Below are 21,510 nucleotides of genomic sequence, written 5' to 3' on the forward strand. Positions count from 1 at the left end.
CGGCACGTGGGATCCTCCCGGACCGGGGCACGAACCCGCGTCCCCTGCATCGGCAGGCGGACTCTCAACCACTGCGCCACCAGGGAAGCCCTCTTACTTCTCTTTTTACCTTCCTTTTCTCTCCCTGCCTCTCTTCTTTCTTTCCTTATTTGGTTTTCCTTTATTTTTCCTCTTTAAAAAATATTATTAATTAGCCGAGTACTTCTGGTATTTACACCCTATAAACGATCACAATATTTAAGACAAAAGTTCCCTTTGATCTTCCCATTTAATCCTCATTTACTCCTCCTCCCCTTTGCAGATATGATAGGAACAGTTTGCTGCATGTCCTTCCAGACGTTTTTCTCTTCCCATTTGGGTACATCTATAAATACCCAGTAAACATCTTTTTGTTTGTTTGTGTGTTTATATTATAAAAATAGCATTGTACTCTAGTTGTCATTCTGCCACTTGCTTTAAAACAGCAACAAAACCTTTTTTAAAAAAAGTTTTCAGTTCATGCAAAATTAAGAGGAAGGGACAGACATTTCCCATATACCTCCTGTCCCCGCACATGCACAGCTTCCCCCATGATCAACACCACCCCGCAAAGTGGTACATTTGTTATGACTGATGAACTTACATTGACACAACGTTATCACCCTAAGTCCACAGTTTACCTTAGGGTTCACTCTTGGTGTTATTATATATGTTCCATGGGTTTGGACAAATGTATAATGACGTGTACCATTATTATGGTACCCACGGCCCTAAAAACCCTCAGCGCTGCACCTATTCATCCTTCCCCTAGCCCCACTCTTGGGCAACCAGTAATTTTTTACTGTCTCCATAGTTTTGCCTTTTCCACAATGTCACATAGTCAGAATCATACAATATGTAGCCTTTTCACATTGTCTTCTTTCACTTAGTAATACGCATTTAATATGTCTTTTTATGGCTTGATAGCTTATTTCTTTTCAGTGCTGAACCATGTTCCATTGTCTGGATGTACCACAATTTATGTTTCCATTCACCTACTGAATGGACATCTTGGTTCCTTCCAAGTTTTGGCAGTTATGAATAAAGCTGCTGTAAATATCTATGTTTGGTTTTTTTGTGGAGGTAAGTTTTCACCTCCTTTGGATAAATAACAATGAGTGGTATTGATGCATAGCATTGTAAGAGTATGGTTTTGTAAGAAACCAACAAAATGTCTTCCAAAGTGGCTGCACCATTTTGTATTCCCACCAGCAATGAATGAGAGCTCCCATTGCTCTAAATCCTTACCCGCATTTGATGTTGTCAGTGTTCCAGATTTTAGCCATTCTAATAGGTGTGTAGTGGTATCACATTGTTTTAATTTGAATTTCCCTGATGACATATGATGTGGGACATCTTTTCATATGCTTAGTTTTGATCTGCATATCTTGCTCGGTGAGGTGTGTGTTAAGATCTTTTGAGTTTCAAATTGGGTTGTTTGTTTTCTTATTGTTGATTTTTAAGAGTTCTTTGTGTATTTTGGATATGTCTTTTGCAAATATTTTCTCCCAGTCTGTGGCTTGCCTTCTCATTCTTTTGACATTGTCTTCTGCAGAAGTTTTTAATTTTAATGAAGTCCAGTCTATCAATTACTTCTTTCTCGAATTGTTCCTTTGGTGTTATTTAAAAAGTCATCACCATACCTAAAGTTATATAGATTTTCTCCTACGTTATCTTCTAGGAGTTTTCTCATTTTGCATTTTATATTTAGGTATATGTAGGATCTATGATCCATTGTGAGTTAATTTTTGTGAAGGGTATAATGTCTGTGTCTGGATTCACTTTTTTGCATGTGGACGTATAGTTAGTTGTTCCAGCACCATTTGTTGAAGAGACTATCATTGCTCCATTTCATCTCCTTTGCTCCCTTATGAAGGATCAGTTGACTCTATTTATCAGGATCTATTTCTGGGCTCTCCATTCTGTTCCATTGACCTATTTGTCTGTTCTTTCACCAATAGCACTGTCTTGATTCCTATAACTTTATAGGAAGTCTTGAAGTCAAGTAGTGTCTGTCCTCCAACTTTGTTCTTCTTCAGTATTGAATTGTGTTCAAGGTCATACAGCTAGTGAACAGTGATGGCAACTCAAGTCTTGGACTCCTAGTCCAGCATAGAAGAGTGGAAGAGACAAGGCTGAGAAAAACAACTAAAGTGAGATCATAGGGGGCCTTGAGCACCAGACTGAGGCACGAGGACCTTGTCCTGATGGCATTGGGGAGCCAAGAAAAGTTCTTGAGCAGGGGACTTACTGGGAAGCCTTGGGAAGATTAATCTGGTGATGGTGTGTGGTGTGGGTTGGATGGACAGAGGGGGGGGGGGGACCAACGGGCATTCAGGAGGTGGTTGCGGTTATCCAGGGAGGAATGATGACACCATGAGGAGAAACCCTAGGGGCAATCCCTGCACAAAGAACCCCCAACTGTCCACCGGGAGGGCCACATGGACGTCTCTTGATGTCCACTCCCAAGGCCACTCCATATACAACGGTGCATGTCATATCGTGGAGCTGGACTCACCTTTGGCTCTAGAGAAGGGCACGTGACCCAGGCCTGGCCAATCAGGGTAAGTTCATCATCCCCACTTGAGTGATTGGTTCAGGGAGGAGCACATGACCAAAGCTGACCCAATCAGAATGAATCCCAGACCTCTGCTGATGAAGAGTGCCTGCCTAAAATCAAGGCCAAAATAGAGGCAAATGTAGTCAAGGAGTAGTGAGAGTGAAACTCAGTCATAGTGAGTCCTATTGATATCATCTGAGCCCCTGGATCCAGCAACGCCTGAAGCCCCGCTGGGACTTTTTTTTTTTTATATGACCCAACAAGCCCCCTTCCCTAGACAATGTTTAGTGTAAGCCAGTATGCATTGGGATTCTTTTGCTTGCAACCTAAATTGTCCTGACCAACACACCAGTAACCTAGATCAGGAGTCAGCAATCTTTAGCCCATGGGCCAACATCCACTTACCACCTATTTTTATAAATAAAGTTTTTTTGAGAACACAGCCATGCCCATTTACTTACAAATGCCTTGCACTGCAAGGCAAGTTGAGTAGTTGTGACAGAGACCCTACAGCCCACAAAGCCTAATATGTTTTTTATATGGTCGTTTACAAAAACATACATCAATGCCTGACCTAGATCAATCTCTCTCACCTCCTATTAAGGTGGAAACTGGGGCCCAGAGAAGGGCTGGCCGAACATTGGGGCAGAGTCAGGCCTGGAACCCAGGTTTTCTGATGCCCAGGCCAGAGTCCTTGTCCCCAGACACTGCCCCAAAGTGTTCTGTGTCCTTCTGGAGGGTGTCTGATTCACTTGACACTTGAATCCCCCTCATAGGCTCAGACAAAATCCTTCTCTGCAGCCTCCCTGTGAGGCTCCTCGGAGTTGCAGGGAGCCTGGGAAATTGAATTCCATAAATAACCCAACCTGACAGTCCAGCCAGTCCAGCCCACCTCCCCTAGCGACCTGCTAACTGGAGCTGGAGCAGACATGGAGGACAATTGTCCTGATAGGGACCCCATCCAAATCCCGCAGATGGTCTCCTGGCCATGGGCCCCAGGACCAGAGGAAGGTCCACTTGTAAAACGCTTGTACATCATCCAAATAAGACAAGGCAGGGGTTTGAGACTCACCCTTCATAAGGGGGCTGAGAGGTGATTTGGGTCACACGGGGTAGGGCTGGGAGGGCTCAGGGGCACGAAGAATGTGCAGTCAGAGAAGGTTCTCTGGAGTAGGCAGTCTGGAGCATACAAGGACAAAATTTAAAACGTTCAGGAAACCCTTTGCTACCCCTCTGAACCCTTCCCCTCCCCCAGCTGTCTACACTCCAGCCACATGAGCATAACCCAAACATGCCAAACCCACTCCTGCCTCAGGGCCTTTGCACTTGCTGTTCCCTCAGCCAGGAGTTCCCGACTCTGACCTTCACATTGCTGGTTTCTTCTCATCATTCGGGCCTCAGCATACTTGTCACCACCTCTGAGAAGCCTTCCCTCGCCGCCTATCTTAAAGCTGCTGGCCGAGCCTAGTCGGTCTCCCTCTCATCCTCCTTTCTTGTATCTCTGGCCTCTAGAACAGTCCCTGGCCTGGGGCAGGGGGAGATCAATAATATCTGTTAAGGGAGTGACCGGGGAAGCACCATGTGCCCCGGGTACTTACAGTCAGTGTGGGAGACACAAATCCCCTGTGGTGTGAGAGGCTCCACGAAGGGAAGGGGCGGGGAGGGCAGCTTGGAGACGGGCTCTGCCGTGGCCTTGGGGGGCAGCGAAGACTTCCGTGAGGAGGGCAGGGTGGGCAGGAGTGAGCTGGGAAAGTGTGAAGGAGACTGGTGGAGGGAAAGCAAAGCCTCAGAGGTGAAGGAGCGTGGGTGAGGAACTCAGTGCAAGAGCGGAGGGGAGGTGGGGCTGTGAGGCTGGACGGGGGGGCGAGGCCCAAGGCCAGGGCCAGCTGCGGCGTGTTAGGGAGGCCGGACTTCATTCCAAGCCAGGACGGTGGTTGAGCAGGGACATGACAAAAGCAGCCCTGGGCTTGAGAGGCTCATTTCAAGGAAGTGTTGGAATCAGAAGGCAGGACCAAGGGGGGAAGGTCTCTCTCCTGGGAAGGGGTACGGTGGTCACCAGAGAAGAAATGGGGTGACCTGGACCCTCTGTTCCACCACCTCCCCCAGCATCCACATCCAGGGCTGCTGTCCTGCCACAGCCCAGGCCTGGCCCCTCCAGGCTGCTAGTTGGGCAGCTTCCTGGAAGAGGTAACCTGGAGCAGCCCTGGACCCATTCGAACAGAGAGACCTTAGCCCAAGCCTTGGTTTTGCTACCAGTGGGCTGTGTGAACATGTGCGCCTCTCTGTGCCTCAGAAGAGCAGCACCAACATCTTGGTCTAAATGACAGAGTGCACGTCAAGCGCTTAGCACAGAGCCTCACACAGGATCAGCGCCCGGAGAAGGTGACTATTAGGGGCTGGCTGGTTCTGGCTGGAGGTTCCCGTAGGGGGAGGAGGGGCGAGCTGTGAGTAGGGGAGGGTTGCTGGAGGCTTGGGGGTGTCTAAGGCATTTTGGAGACCCCCAAATCCCTTCTGGAAGAGACTTATCTTTGGGGATCGCTCAGGGCTGGGTCTGTCCCACCTGAGGCCCCATCCCCCAGGGCAGCTCTGACAGAGTCAGTCCTGGGACTGGAAGGGGACCTCAGTCTCTGGAGCTGGTAGCTGAGGACAGAATCCCTGCCCGCTGTCCTGCCACCGTTCCTCTGCAGCCACAGTGCGCAGGCCAGGTGGAGACAGCCCAGCTGCCGTGTGGAAGGTGACAGATGGCCACAAATGAGGGGTGAATGAACCTCTGCTAAATCATCAGCTGGGAAATTGAGCATCTCACCTCCCATCTGTGAGAGCGTCTTCCCTGTGGAAGGGAGCGTATGTTTGGGTGTGAGTGTGGGGGGCGTTTGCTGTACATACAGATGGACTCAGTGCCATGGCTAGGGCGTGTGGCATACACGTGCACGCTCACACACATATGCACACACATTAATTTGCACACACATGCTCACTCCACCCTGACTCACATTCTTCCCAGCACATGCGCACTCCCATTTGTCCATTCACCTACAGGCTCCTGCGCACACCACTTACACGCTTGTTTTACAGCCAGAAACACCTACCTACACCCGTCCACACCCAGAGCACAAGGTATCCCAAAAGGTAGATTTGTGCGGCTGCACTCTCTCACACTGACCAAGACCCGCTGAGACACACAGTTTCTCACACCGCTGAATCAGAGTGGGGTAGGCCGGCTCCGGTTCAGGGGCGCCTCCTGGCTCTCCCTGAGGGAGGGGCCGCTTCCCACGAGGACAGACTCAGTCACGTGACCATCTCGAGCCCCTGAAATTGGAGGGGAAGAGCTGTGTGTCCCTCTGGGTGGAAGCCTCCAGAGCCAGCTTCCAGGTCCTCCAGGCTCCCGTTTCCCCTCTGCTGTGGTGACCCGTGGCACTCCGGGGAGAGGCGGCCCATTTTCTCTGGCTTCCAGGGTGTTGCTGACGGGCAGCAGCGCCATAGGTGACCCTTGAAGTAATGTAGATGCTGAGAAGTAAATCTACATTGCTGTGAGCTACTGTGCTCCGGGGACCACTTGTTACTGCAGCATGGCACAGCCTTGGCTGACAGAGACAACGCACACACATACATACACACACACTGTGAGATAATATAAAAAACATATATACTGATCTCTGCCCCCGGTTCCTGGCACAGAGCTCCTGAAACCCTTAGAACTTCCTGAATAATAGGAGTGATTTTTTTCTAATGACGTGACACTTGGTGGGCTCGTGGATGGCTTCGGGATGGGGGCTGGTCCCCAGAAAGACCCAGCCGTGATTAGAAGCTTGGAACTTTCAGCCTCGTCCCTCATCCTCCTGGAAGAGAAGAGGGGCTGGAGATTGAGTTAATGATTGGCCGTGCCTCTATGATGAAGGCTCCATAAAAACCTCAAAGTATGGGGTTCCTAGAGCTTTTGGGTTGGTGAACATATCCACATGGTGGTGGTGCACTCCAGCTCCACAGAGACAGAAGCTCCTCTACTTGAGACACTTCTGGACCATTCCGTACATACTTCTTCATCTGGCTGCTCATCCACATCCGTTGTTATACAATAAAATGGTAACCTGAGTGTTTCCCTGAGTTCTATGAGCCATTCTAGCAAATTATCAAACCCAATGAGGGGGTTATGGGGACCCTTATATCTGGTTGGTCAGAAGTGCAGGCGGTAACTCCGGACATGTGATTGATGTCTGAAGTGGGGGAAATCTTGTGGGACTGGGAGACAGCGGCAGAACTAAGTTGAATTGTAGGACACCCAGCTGGGGTCACAGAATTGCTTGATGTGTGGAAAACCCACATGTCTGGTGTCAAAAGTGTTCTGAGTGTGGTCGTAGTGTGAGAGCAAAGGAGAAACACAAGGGGGAGCATGTTCTCTTACGTACACACACACTCACATTCCTGCAGGGTTCACACACACACACGCACACACCACACACACACACCACACACACACACACACACACACACCACACACACACATGCACCACGCTCCCTGGGCTCACACACTCTCCACAGCACACTCCAGGCTAGTCTGACAAGCAGGGCGTCCAACCTCTGGTCAGGAACAGGGAAAGCAGCGGGAACAGGGTGAGGTGGAAACAGATGTATGGTTCGGTGATGGAGCTGTGGTTGAATTATTTCCTTAGGGGATTTTCTGTTGTCAAAAGATGCAGAACTCAAGTGAGGCCGAGTGGGCAAGTTCCTGAGGGTCAGGGAGCACTTCCTGGGGAGTCCGGAGTCAGGAAACTTGGCTTTGGGCCTCATGTGGCCCTGTGACCTTCTCTGGTCTGCACCTCCCTGGGGACAGGAATTGCTTTGAATCCAGGAAGGGAGGCTGGTCGAATCCAAATAATAATAAACAGCCCAACAGCAGCCTTTCCCCGGCACTGAGCCAGCCTCTTCCTGAGTGTCCACTCGTGGAATCCTCACAGCAGCACTCTGAGATCTAAAGTTCCATGGATTAAAGGCCCCTTGACAGACCTCTGTGGGTGGCTCCCAGCCTGCAAAGCCCAGGGCTGGGTGTGGGTGCGGGTGATGCCATGATGACCCCCCCGCCCATAGACACAGCTGATCGGAGCCCACGGCAGGAGAGGCAGGCATGATGTTGGGATGGAGTGATGTGGGGATCCCCAGGAGCGAGTGGCCACATCTTGGGGAGCTCTGGCAGGGCTACTTGAGCAGGGCCTTCAGATGCTGGTGAGAACATGAGTTTTGGTGACAGAAAGACCTGGTTTCAAGTCTCCACTCCTGTGCTTCCTGGCCGTGGAACCTTGGGTAAAGGACTTAGCATGACTGCGCCTCAGTTTCCTCATCTGTGAAGTAGATATAATCATTGCTATAATCATCGCTGGGTTGTTATCGTGAGGATGAAATGAGAAGATGCTCAGAGCAGCCCCAGGCAGGACCAGTCTGTTCCTCTTTGCATAAAGGCTCATTTCTGATGCTCCTTCCTCCAGGAAGCCTTCCTTGATCTCTTTTTCCTCCGAGCTCATGGAGCAGTTTGTACCTGATTAAAACACCTGTTCCCACTGGACATGAATTAGAGTTCACTGAGTCATGAATTTGTTCTACATTTTATCAAGCAAGTCTCTGTATCAGGACCAGTGCTGGGGGCTAGGGTGTGAAGTTGAATAAAAGATCTCTGCCCTCCCCAAATGCCCCACCCATGTGCCTATAGTCAGGCTTAGGGCCGTGGCCCTGCTGTGTCGTTTCCCACTGCTTGTGGGGCTCAGTGACTGGCACACAGGTCCGCATCAGGGGCCGGGAGACAGAAGAGTGGGGTGCGACGGGCTCAGGCCTGGAGTCAAGTCCAAGCTCTGTTTCTTTCTTGCTCTGTGACCGTGGGCAAGTCCCTGCAACTCCCTGAGGCTTAGTGTCTCCATCTGTGAAATGGCAGCAATTGGGCCTGATTGTCTCTAAGTGCCCCTGGGCGCTGGCCCTGCAGAGTTAATGAGCATGAGCTTGTCCTCGCATGGGAGGATGGTGGGTGGCCCAGAGCCAACCCCAGGCTCACCCCCTCCAGGCCCCAAGTGCATCCTGCAGGGGAAGCAAGGGAGGGTTAAGGCCGAGCTCTCAGGAGGCCACCCTTTATTTAGAGTGGCTTGAACTAACATCTGCAGGCCTATCAGAGTCCGGGTATTAATGAGCCATTGAGTCAGAGGCAGTTTTCCAGTGCACCATGGTGTTGATGAATTAATCACTTCTGACAGCTCCAAACGCCAGCTCCATGCTTACGCCCAGAAAGCCTGGGGTGGCCACTGGCTGAGCCACCCAGGGCCTAGGTTGGCTGAGCTGCCCTTGGCACCCCCTGCCCCCAGCGGCATTTCGGTAGTTCAGCTTGGGGTCTTGGCTTCTTTAATCTGAATCCAGCCTCTTTCCATTCCATCCATCACTTTTCCCTGATTCCGAATCCAGTCCCATCCAGGCCAAATCATTCACCCTCCCCAGATAGAACAGTGGGTGGCCTCTTCCACTCCTGTCCTCCCACTGCGTGAAAAAACACTCTCTCATCTCTTGGGTAACAATGTGCTGAAAATCATATGCTCTCAGAAGCTCATTTTCTCCAAAGGAAGAGAGGTGTTTTATTTGGATGAATACTTGTATACTTTTGGGGGATTGGGGATGAGGTCTCCAACAGGAATGCAAATTGAGGGCAGAGCAGAATTGCTCCAGCAGTAAAGGGAATTTTTAGAGACTATGTGGGGAGAAGAGAAAGGGAGATGCAGACACGTTTTGGTTGCTCCTTCTGCCTTGACCTTTTGGCAATTCCCTGGCCACTCCATGACCTTTCATACCCCTTGGCCTTTGCTTGAGCTGTTCCCTCCACCTGGCATGCCCAGGTGTGTCTTCTTGGTTCGACACAACTCCTAATAATGCTTCAAAGCCCTCTCTACCTTCTCCAATCAACCCTTTCTGGGTTTCCACTCAACTCTGAAAAGATTGCCTCACAGGTGAAATTAAGGAAACAATCCCATTTACCATTGCATCAAAAAGAATAAAACACCTAGGAATAAACCTACCCACGGAGGCAAAAGACCTATACTCTGAAAACTATAAAACACTGATGAAAGAAATCGAAGGTGACACAAACAGATGGAAAGACATACCATGTTCTTGGATGAAGAATCAATATTGTCAAGGTGACTATACTACCCAAGGCAATCTACAGATTTAATGCAATCCCTATCAAATTACCAATGGCATTTTTCACAGAACTAGAATGAAAAATTTTAAAATGTGTATGGAAACACAAAAGACCCTGAATAGCAAAAGCAATTCTGAGAAAGAAAAACAGAGCTGGAGGAATCAGGCTCCCTGACTTCAGACTATGCTACAAAGCTACAGTAATCAAAACACTATGGTACCGGTGCAAAAACACAAATATAGATCAATGGAACAGGATAGAAAGCCCAGACATAAACCCACGCACCTATGACCAACTAATCTATGAAAAAGGAGGCAAGAATATACAATGGAGAAAAGACAGTCTCTTCGATAAGTGGTGCTGGGAAAACTGGACAGCTACATGTAAAAGAATGAAATTAGAACATTATCTAACACCATACAGAGAAATAAACTCAAAATGGACCAAAGACCTAAATGTAAGGCTGGACACTATAAAACTCTTAGAGGAGAACATAGGCAGAACGCTCTTTGACATAAATTGTAGCAATATCTTTTTTGATCTACCTCCTAGAGTAATGAAAATAAAAACAAAAATAAACAAATGGAACCTAATTAAACTTAAAAGCATTTTCACAGCAAAGAAAACCATAAACAAGATGAAAAGACAACCCACAGAATGGAAGAAAATACTTGCAAACAAAGCGACTGACACGGGATTAATCTCCAAAATATACAAATAGCTCACACAGCTCTATGTCAAAAAACCAAACAATCAAATCAAAAAATAGGCAGAAGATCTAAATAGGCATGTCTGCAAAGAAGACATACAGATGGCCAAAAAGCACATGAAAAGATACTCAAAATCACTAATTATCAGAGAAATGCAAATAAAAGTACAATGAGGTATCACCTCACATGGGTCAGAATGGCCATCATCAAAAAGTCTACAAACAATAAATGCTAGCGAGGGTGTGGAGAAAAGGAAAACTTCCTACATTGTTGGTAAGAATGTAAATTGGTATAACCATTATGGAGAACAGCATGGAGGTTCCTTAAAAAACTAAAAACAGAACTACCATATGATCCAGCGATCACACTCCTGGGTATATATCTGGAGAAAACAAAATCCAAAAATATACATGACTCCAATGTTCATTGCAGCACTATTTACAATAGCCAAGACATGGAAGCAAAAAAATGATACAAATGAACTTTTTTATAAAACAGAAGCAGACTCACAGATTTTGAAAACAAACTTATGGTTGCCAAAGGGGAAAGGTTGAGGGGAGGGATAAATCAGGAGCTTGGAATTAACATACACACACTACTATATATAAAATAGATAACCAACAAGGACCTACTATATAGCACAGGGAACTCTACTCAGTATTCTGTAATAATCTATATGGGTAAAGAATCTAAAAAAGAATGAATATATGTATATGTATAACTGAATCACTTTTCTGTACACCTGAAACTAACACAACTTTGTAAATCAACTATGCTCTTACTCTAATAAAATTTTTTTTAAAAAGTTTGCCTCAGGGCTTCCCTGGTGGCGCAGTGGTTGAGAGTCTGCCTGCCGATGCAGGGGACACATGTTCGTGCCCCAGTCCGGGAGGATCCCACATGCCGCGGAGCGGCTGGGCCCGTGAGCCATGGCCGCTGAGCCTGCGCGTCTGGAGCCTGTGGTCCACAATGGGAGAGGCGACAACAGTGAGAGGCCAGCGTACCACAAAAAAAAAAAAAAAAAAAGGTTGCCTCAGAGGCATTTATGGTCCTGCTCTGGGTGTATTTGTGTACCCATCTGCCTCCGCTGGTAGCCTGGCTGAGAGCTCCTTGAGGGCAGGGACCTTGTCTCATCCACCCCTGTAGCCCCAGGGGCAGGCATGGAGCCTGTCATAGGGAGGAGCTCAGGCTCCGGTAGGGAACGGATAGAACTAGTCAAATCCCCACTGATGGAAGAAGGCCCTTTGGGAGGAGTTGGAAGCTTCTACCCTGGGTTTTGGTCGTGTGTGCCCCCTGGATTGGGAGCCCCATGAGGGCAGGGCTGAAGTCTGATTCCTCTCGGAGTCCCCAGCATGGCCTTGCCCTTGGGTGGTGGCTGAGTGGAAAAACAAGCGTGCTTGGAGCTGAATGAGGCCTGGTGGCTGGACCCTACCCCTCTACCCTGCATCCTTCCCTGTCCTTGGCTCCATGGCTCACCTGGGCCTGGAGCCCGGGCTCCAGGGATCTCAGGCTGCCCAGTCCCGACCCTACACAAGGACCACGCACAGAATGTGCCACTCATCAGATTGTCGTACGCAGGTAGCGTCAGCATTAGGGTACAGAACCCCAGCTCTGCCACTTCCCCACTCTGTGTCCTTGGGCAGGAGATTTAACCTCTCTGAGCCACATTTGCACCTTTGCGAAATGGGCACATTGATAGGCTGTGCTTCATAGGGCTGTTGTGTCGATTAAGTGAAATAGTGACTAGAAAGCCCAGGGTTGATGTTCACAGGGGGTCTTCCATTCCTTTCCTTCTTTCCTGTTCTTCCTCTCTGCCTTCCTTCTTGTTCCTCCCCTTTCAGCTCCATCTCTTCCCTCCTCTCTGTCAACTTTCCCAATTTGCAGTCCAAAGGTCGAGAGAGAGAGAGAGAGAGAGAGAGAGAGAGAGAGAGAGCATGAGAGAGAGAGGACACAGTGATGGTTCCAAGGATGGATGCCCTGTGGGGGTCAGGCATCTGCGGCCACCCTCTGACCAGCCTCACCTGCAGCTATGGGCCTCCTCCCTTCAGAGCAGGGCTCCGTTCATCACAGCGTTAGTATTTCAGCAACTGTGGACTGTTTCTCCTGTTGCATAGAAGTGTCACGGCCTCAGCCTGCTGCTTAGGGGGCCGGTTGGCAGCCCAGGGGGCTTGAGGAGGATGAAAAGGGCTGCCCAGATGGCCTGCGGCCTCTCAAAAGCAGTGTTCTGAGGGAAGAGTGTTGTCACAAGGCTTCTGATCGTCCTCCCTGCGTGGGTCTCCCTTTAACGTCTATGATCACACCAGTCCCCTGAGGCTCTGCTGGTGGTGGGAACACAGGGACGGTGGGGCAGCCGGACCACAGCAAAGACCATCAGCCTCCTGCCAGGCCCAGCTGCCTGTCTGCTGGGCCTGAATTCCAGACTCTGTGTGCGGTGCGGTTTCCACCAGCTCCTCATCCTCTCCTGCCTCCTGTCTCTCCACAAAGTAAGTGGTTAATCTGTGAAGCGGTACAAGGATGCTCACTCATTCATTCATTCACTCTTTACCAAATTCTCTTCTCAACCTGGTATAGCCAGAGGGATTCTGTTAAGGGACCAGACCACTCCTCCGCTTGGAAGCCACCTCCCTCAGAGTAGAAATCAAAGTCCCTGCCATGGCCTTCGAGGCCCCATCTCGAAGGGGCCCCCTCCTCTGGGAAGCCCACCCCTCGTCTCAGCCACACTGGCCTCCGGCTGCTTCTGTTCACACACTGGCAGGCTCTTGCCTCAGCAGTTTATATTTACCATTACCTGTGTCTGGAACGTTGTTCCCTCACGCGAATCCTTCCTGCCCTCACCTCCTGTAAGTCCTTAAATGCTGCCGTCTCTGTAATCTTTCTCTGATCACTTTATTTCATTTCGTACCCCTCCTCCAGCAGCCCAGTCCCCTTTATTTTACATATATATATATATATAAAACTCAAGTTTTCTCCACAGCACTAGCTGCCTTTTAAAGCCCTACACATTTGCTTGTCTATCTACATCTCTGAGAATTTACGGGACATCAGGGCAGGAATTCTCATTGACTTTGTTCACTCTCTAGCTGTCCAACCTTACAAAGGCCATGTAATCTCTATGCCTAGGTTTCCTCGTCTGTCAGGTGCAGACAACTGTTCGCACAACCGCACCACCTCACAGGGCTGTGTGAGGATTCCGAGAGAGGATACGTAAGGGACAGATCCTGGCCCAGATGTTGGCCATGCAAACCCATGGACACAGTCATGACCAGGACCCGCATCACAGGAGGCTCAGCCCTCTCGTGGGGGTAATCGAGGGTGCATTTCAGGTGGAGTGGGTGCAGGTAATTCCCACTGTGGGCCCTGTCACTCTGCACCCGACTGCTTTCTCTTGGCTGTGCAGGGCAGGCCGGGGGTGCTCCTGGAAGCAGCCCTGGCCAAAGATGGACAAGAGTGGGAAGATGGCCCCCAGCTTCTGGCCCCTCCAGCGATGGCTCGAGGTGAACACTAAGGCCCAGCTGCCCACAGTGGGAACCTACTCAGCAGTGAGCTGTTTCTTTACTCCCTTCCCTCCTCAGCTTCCTTGACTGGGGCTCCCTGGGGTCACCACCTAATAAGCTGCTTCCATTCAGATCCTTGTCTCAAGGTCTCTTTTGGGGAGTCCATCCTGAGACAGGCAGATTCTTGGGGAGGTCTTCATGGGGCACCTCCACATCCCTCCTTTACCAGCCCAGCCAAGCCTTTCCATCTCAGCAGTTGTCTCTGTGGCTTTCCTCAGAGTGTCCTTGGGGACTTCCCTGGCGGTCCAGCGGTTAAGACTCCGTGCTCCCAATGCAGGGGGTCTGGGTCTGATCCCTGGTCAGGGAATTAGATCCCTCATGCCGCAACTAAAAAAAAAAAAAAAAAAAAAAAAAAATCCCGCATGCCACAACTAAGAGCCTGCATGCTACAACTAAAGATTCCACATGCCACAACCAAAAAAAAAAAAAAAAAAAAAAAAAGATCCCGCATGCTGCAACTAAGATCCGGCCCAGACAAAAAAAAAAGTGTCCTTGGCGTTTTCCTTTGAAATTCCACCTGCCTCTGCAAAGGGGCTCCTGGTCAGGACCTGGGCTGCACGGGAGAGGAAGAACTAATCAGAGTGGTGGAAGAGGAAATCTTCGCTCCACCTAGTATTGTCACAGGTCAGGGGAGTGTGTATTCAGCTGAGTCAGAAGGTGACCAGGAGGAAGATGCCTTGTATGTGTGGGAGATTCTTCCACAACATCCTCAGGCCAAACGTGGAGGGGAGACTTTGTCTGAAATAAATTGGGTCTAAAATACAGGAAGAGCTCAGCTGGCTCTTGTACTAGCTTCTGGACTCAAGTGTTCACTCATCTGTTCACCCATTTATTCACTCAACACACATTTAAGGATTCCCTGCTCCATCTGTCCGGATCCAAGGATGCCGTGGAGAACAAGACAGATATGGCCCTAACCTCAACCCTAACTGAACCCTAACCCAACAAGGCCATCCCAAGTCTGCGATGGCTCCATGGCTTGGGGGGTCTATGCAGTTGGGAATCAAGTGGATTTGGGCCCCAGTGAAGGGAGCAGAACCTGCCCTTTGAGGGTCCCTGCACTTCTATGCAGTGGCAGTGATCAGTTGGCATTCTTGCTGATGGTGCTGGCTCCATCTTGGCCACACTGGTCTTTTTACACTCCCTGGTCTTCTGTGGTCTCCTGATTACACCTGGGAAGGGGCAGTAGAGCTGTGAGGTTGTTTGCTCACCCAAATAGAGACAAACCAAGCCCTGGCTTCTGTCTTTTGACGTAGAGCCCATGTGTCCCAGAAGAGGATCAAGGCTGCAGGCATCTGAGTCTTGGATGGTAGTGAGGCCCCCACAGGCCAGCTAGCTGGCTGGATCTTCTTAGAGGGAGGAGGGAAGAGAAAGGGAGAGAGACAGAGACAGAGGCAGAGAGAGAAAGAGAGAGAGAGAGATTCCCAAAATGAGAATTAATGTGCGTTGGTGGTATAGTGGTGAGCATAGCTGCCTTCCAAGATGAGAATCAAAGAGCAGCCTAGAGCCCATGAGCTGGAAACAAGAGGTCCTTGGGAGCAATTTACATTCCAAACTTCACTCCCAAAGCCGGAAACCTCTAGACACAGCTCTCTCTGGTTGTCTACACTCCACCAAATGAACTGTTTTCAGTAGAGTGGCTTGTGCATGTGCATGTGTGTGTGTGTGTGTGTGTGTGTGTGTGTGCGTGTTGGGAAGGTTGTGGCTGGGTAGGATAATGGCTAAGAGCTTTAGGCCTTTGCAGCTAGATAACCAATAGTAATAGTGAGGTTTTGTTCAGTGTGTCCTGTGTACCTGGACCATGCTGAATGTGTTACATGTGGGGTTTTCCTTAGCCTTCCCAGTAACTCCACGGGAGAGTGTATCAGGTGGGGTCCTGACAGGAAAGAGAAGGTACATACATAGGGAGAAATTCAGGAGACTTTAACAAAAGGTTCAGGAAAACCAACAAAGGATGATGCATCTGAAGTCAGCAACTAGGGGCCTAGGTGGACCAAGGGAAGGAGACGTTACTGGACCACAGAGAGAGTGGCCATAGCTTCAGGAGCAGGCTGCCTGCCAGGGCATGTGGCTTCGATAGAGGAACGTAGGCAAACTGCAGTGACCCAACAGGGAGGGAGCCAGGAAAAACACCCCACTGAGGGATGGGTAGCATGCCCTTGAACCTGAGCACCCATTCTCCTCCTGCCCTCCCATCCCCTGCCAGGGTGTCCCATTGGCTTAACCCAACTGTTCATCAGAGGACAAGGGAGCCTGAGGGTTAGTCCTTATAAGCCAACCTTCTGGGCCATAGGGCAGGGGGAGAAGGCTGGAGAGTAGGCCCAGAGTGGAAAACAGAACGTGTCCAGTAGAGAAAGGTGCTATGATTATCATTCCCATGCAGGACTAAGGAGCTAAGTGAGTTCCAGGGCTCAGTGCAAAATGAAAATGCCGATCCCCCTGTTAAACAATTATTAAGAATTTCAAGACAGGGACAGAAGAGAATTAAACCACATTACCTGCCCATGAAACCAACCTTGGTCCCTTGTTACAGATGAGGAGACTGAGGCACAGAGATAAGCACCTTAGCTAAGGCAGTTATACCTGGGCTTTGAGTAAGGCTCTGCCCTTCTGGCTACAGCGCTTCAGACAAACCACTTTACTGACCTACAGGAGGGCCTCAAGACATCTAACTACTGTGGCGGTGTTGCTCACAAGGAGGGGGATGAAACCAGGTGAGGCAGGCCAAGCCTTTGGGCGCTGTCCGAGGTGCTGGTATGGCATTGGGCTCCCTGGGCCCCGCACGGCCCTTGGGTGCTTAGGCCAGCAACAACCTTTGAAATAACCCATTTCTACTCTCAATCTGTCTCTGGGCTCCTCTAAGTGTCAGGGCACAGAGATCTGAAATGTTATTGTCTGGAGTTTGTGATGTGGTGAGCTGGAAAGAGCACAGGAACCGGAGTCAGGAAATGGGGATTTAACAAGGGCAGCGTTGACACCATCTCATTTCAGCCTCACGACCACCCCTCAGAATGACCACTGTAGCCACATCACAGGCTTTACTGAACACTTACTATTTGCCAGGCACAGCCACTGCACATTTGCTCTGCCATGTAAGTGTTGTTATCATCCTCACTTACAGATCAGGAATCTTAGGGCAAGAGAGAGTCACCAGTGCAGTAGATTCCATTAGGGCATCAGCCATTAAGCTTGCCCTGTGCACAGGGTAAGCTGAAAACACTGGAGGTGATGCCCATGGAAACATCTCTCAGCCAATGATGGGCAAGGGTTGGATGGAGAAATACCCCTGCGTCTTCGCCTCAAGGTCGGGACGACACTGAGGCATGTTCTACACTGTCTTCCAGAGTCCCCTGTGGGGTTGAGCTCTAGTTGCCCACAGTGGGATCTGGCTTGATAACACACCCTCTACTGGCTTCCTTTGCTTCCCCTGTTTCACTTTCTGTCACAGCCAGCCTCTAAGATGACCCATGTGATCCTCACCTCCTGGTATTCACACCCTTGTAGCCCCTCCCACACTGTATCAGGGTTGGTCTGTGTGACCAATAAAATAGGACAAAAGTGATGGAATGTCACCTCTGATATTAGGTTATGAAAGACACTGGTGGCTCCTGTCTGGAGATCTCTGTCTCTGTCTCTGTCTCTCTCTCTCTCCCCCATCACTCACTCTGGGGAGAGCCTGCTTCCATGTCATGGGAAGCAGTATGGAGAGGCCCACACTGTGAGGCACTGAGGCCCCCAGCCAGCAGCCAGCAAGGAATCTGGGCTGTCAACAACCATGAGAGGCAGCTTTGGAGTGAATCCTTCAGCCTCAGTCAATCCTTCAAATCGTCAGCCCTGGCTGACAGCTTGATGGAAACTTCATGGGAGGCTCTGAGCCTGAACCACTCAGCTGAGCAACTTCCAGATTCCTGACCCTCAGAAACTATTAGATAATAGAAATTTGTTGTTTTATGCAGCTAAGTTTTGGGGTAATTTGTTATGGTGATAGTTAATTAATACACTTTCTTACTCCACTATCAAGGTCTCCTGGGTTCACCTCCCAAATGAACTATTTAAACTTGAAGCTTCATTTCAGGCTCAGCTTCAAGAGAAACCCAAACTCAGACCTTTACCCAAGGGCATCTGCCTGGTAAGTGGAGGGGCCAGGATTCAAACCCGCAGTATATGAAGCGACTGCTCAAGAGTTCAGTGCTATATGTGTCGGTCACCCTTGGCTGCAGCCTGCAAGCACCTTGGTTACAGAGACCAGGTCTTGGCTCCCTTGGTGGTCTCCATACCCAGCTCAGTGCCTTCCACATACGAAGTGCTCAGTATATGTTACTTCCCTTCTGCTCCCTGCCCTGCCCTTTATTATGGACGTTTGACTTCAGAACATAACTTTCCAGTTTAGACTGATATTTAAGTACGTGAACCCTGGATTTAGGCTGTCTGTGTTCAAATTCTGACTCTGGAACACGCTAGCAGGGTAACTTTGGGCAGGTTATGTCATCATTTTGAGCCTCAGTTTCTTCCTCTATAAAATGGGGTGATAACGGTACCTACCTCACCGATAAGACAGTACATACCTAAATAAATGTGTATAGAGTATTGGTTAATGTCAAGCACTTGGGAAGTGCTGTATAAGCGTTTGTGTAACTAGGATCATTTCATGCCTGTCCCCACTCTCTCACCTGAAGGGCACACAATTCAGGCAGCAATTGATTTCAGAAATGACCTTGAGAGACATGAGAGCTGATTTCTTTCAATTCCCAGAGCCCCTTGGGGACCCTTACGAGACATGTATAACTTAGAATGAGCTCTCACCTTACCCTGACAACACAGAGAACAAAGCTCTTTGGGAGTGGGAGGGGAGATGACGGGCTTGGGGGATGGGGAGCACGCTCTGTGAACTTCAAAATTTTTTTTTTTGCCAAGAATGAATCCTGGCTGCCTTCCCAGCAGGTGCTCAGTAAATACACATGAAAGGACGAATTGGAAAAATGCTAAGATGAACATCACCGCCTTGAGACAGGGGTGCGTTTCACATAAAACAACATCTCCTGGGGACAGTCACATAGCACCTCTCCTAACCACACACTTGCCCTCTTCTCCTCTACCTTCTGAACTGGTGACCCCAACCCCTGGCTGGTTTTGATAACTCTACCAGAGACCCTGAAGGCACCATAATTCATATTCATCTCCCATGTTGGGTTAGGAATATTGGCCATTTATGCCCTGATTATGCTAATTAACTGTTTTTTTTTTAAATAAAGGAGACAGTTATTACCTTCCGTTTGACAGCTTCTAACTGCATTAGCAGTCACAGCTGCCAACATCATGGTGCTGATTAGTTACCTTGAATTGCTTGGAGACAGACAATTCTCAACAGGGTGCACCCCCAGCGTCTCCTGCATTATGGGGGTGCCGGGCTCAATGATTTCAACAGTCTAGGGAGATGAGGCCACAGCCGGCATGGTCACCAGCTCTGATCGCGGTTTAGGCAAAGGCAATGCGTTGGGAGCAGGAGGCCACTAGAGTGGCGGTCCAGACAGCTGTGGTGGCTGCTCTAGGATCAGAGGAGCCATGGTGACGGGAGATCCAGTTTCCCCCAACAACGTCGCTTTCCATGGTCCTGAAACACTCTGCACTGGGGTTCATGGTTTCTCTGAACTCTTCGCTCCTGATTCTGGAAACTCATGGACTACTATTCCCACAGCTCATATACTTTCTTTTCTTTTTAAAACTCTTTACCTCTTGATAAACATTTTTGTCATTTTTTTGTACTGTCACCGATGAGTTAGGCCCGTGACTTATTAATAATTCACGGGAGTGATTTCATATACCTTTGACAGTTCCATAATGCTTCTGACAGTTACACACTTTATTTTTGTCTCTGAGAGGCTGGGAGGGGAGCTTGTGTGACCTTAGCTGCCTTCCCTGAGGTTCTGCTTTTGAGCAGTGGGTGCACCTGGGGGAGGGCGAGGATGAGGCCTCTAGGAACGCTGACTTCCAACTTCGGGAGCCGAGGGCAAAAGTCTGACCAGTGCCACCAAAGGGACAGGAATGAGGGAGAAGGGGGCCTTCAGCAGAAAATGGAGTCAAATCTGCCTGCATCTGCATCTTCCAAGCAGTTGTCCGTCAGAACTGTGTCCTCCCACTGGAGTTCCCTGGTGGCCTAGTGGTTAGGATTCTGGATTTTCACTGCTGTGGCCCAGGTTCAATCCCTGGTCGGGGAGCTGAGATACCGCAAGCTGCATGGCACGGCCAGAAAAAAAATAAAAGAACTGTGTCTTCCCAGAATTGCCCATTGACCCTTGTCCCCCTTGTGTCAAGGGTTGCCTGGGATGGGGTGCTGATTCCCCAGAATCTCTGAGCTGGCTGTGCATGAGGTCCCCGTGAGCTCCATGGGCACCCCCTCATTTAGGCAAAGACTCTGGCATGTCCTTGAGCAAAGTGAAAAGGGGCCTGCACAGAGAGCCATGGCTGAGATCGGGGCCGGGGTTGGGGGGGCAGTGAGGGGTGGAGAGCGTGTGAGTCAGAATCATTCCAGGCACCAAAATGCATCTGCCATTTACATTGGCTTCCTTTAGGTAGGTCCTTGATAATTCCCTGTCTGTGCTGCCTTCCCTAGCAGGACTGCTCACTCTGACAATATACCAGATAACACTCACTAAGCTTTGCCATGTGCAAGTCCTGCTCTCATTGCTTTACATCTGTGAACTCTTTTAAACTTCCCGACCATCCTGCAAGCTCAGTACTATTATTGTTGTTGCTTCCATTTTACAGATGAGAAAACTGAGGTCCAGGTAGTAAGTGGTGTAAGTTGGATATAAATTTGGCCCTGAAATCTGTCTCTAATTATTCTCCAATGATACCCCAAATTCCAAGTTGCCTGACCCACCAGGAGGATATTTGGGATATTTCTACCTCAGCAGCACGTGGCTATCCGCTGGCTCAGGTCACTTTCTGGGAAGGGCTTTTGGGCAGAGCAAGTTCCCAGCACTGGGGTGCTGGGGAGAATGTGGCTCAAAGCCTGGGGGAGGATATCTTTTTTAACCCTGCAGGCCTCCCCTGGGACTGCTTTTGCAGACCTTGCCCAGCCCTTTCCTCTGTCTCTGGCCATTAACCTGGGCCTGGGTCTCAACAGAACCTCATCTCACATCCTGGAAGTGTGGGCACAGAGCTGCCAATAAACAGCCACCCAGATCCAGTGGCCTCCACAGCTTGACTCCCAGCAGCTGTGGCAGGACAGTTGCTGGGTCATTGACAGCTGGGAATCTCTCCAAGCCACAAGTGCCTACTGATTGCTTCTGAATGCACCGCTCGAGGCCAGCTCCCCTCTGCCTACCCGAGGAGGGGCCGCAGCTTATCAAGGGGAGCAGGGGTGGTGTGGGAGGCAGTGTGGTGTCCTGGGTTACCTGGCCCCCCACCCTGGCTGGCTGACTGACTTGGGGTCCATTATCCTCCCTTGGACCTCTCTGGAGAGAAAAGAGATTGGGCTGCTCCAGGTCTCCCCGCTCG

This window comes from Physeter macrocephalus, chromosome 18, assembly GCF_002837175.3.
Source record: "Physeter macrocephalus isolate SW-GA chromosome 18, ASM283717v5, whole genome shotgun sequence".
In the NCBI taxonomy this organism is placed as follows: Eukaryota; Metazoa; Chordata; class Mammalia; order Artiodactyla; family Physeteridae; genus Physeter; species Physeter macrocephalus.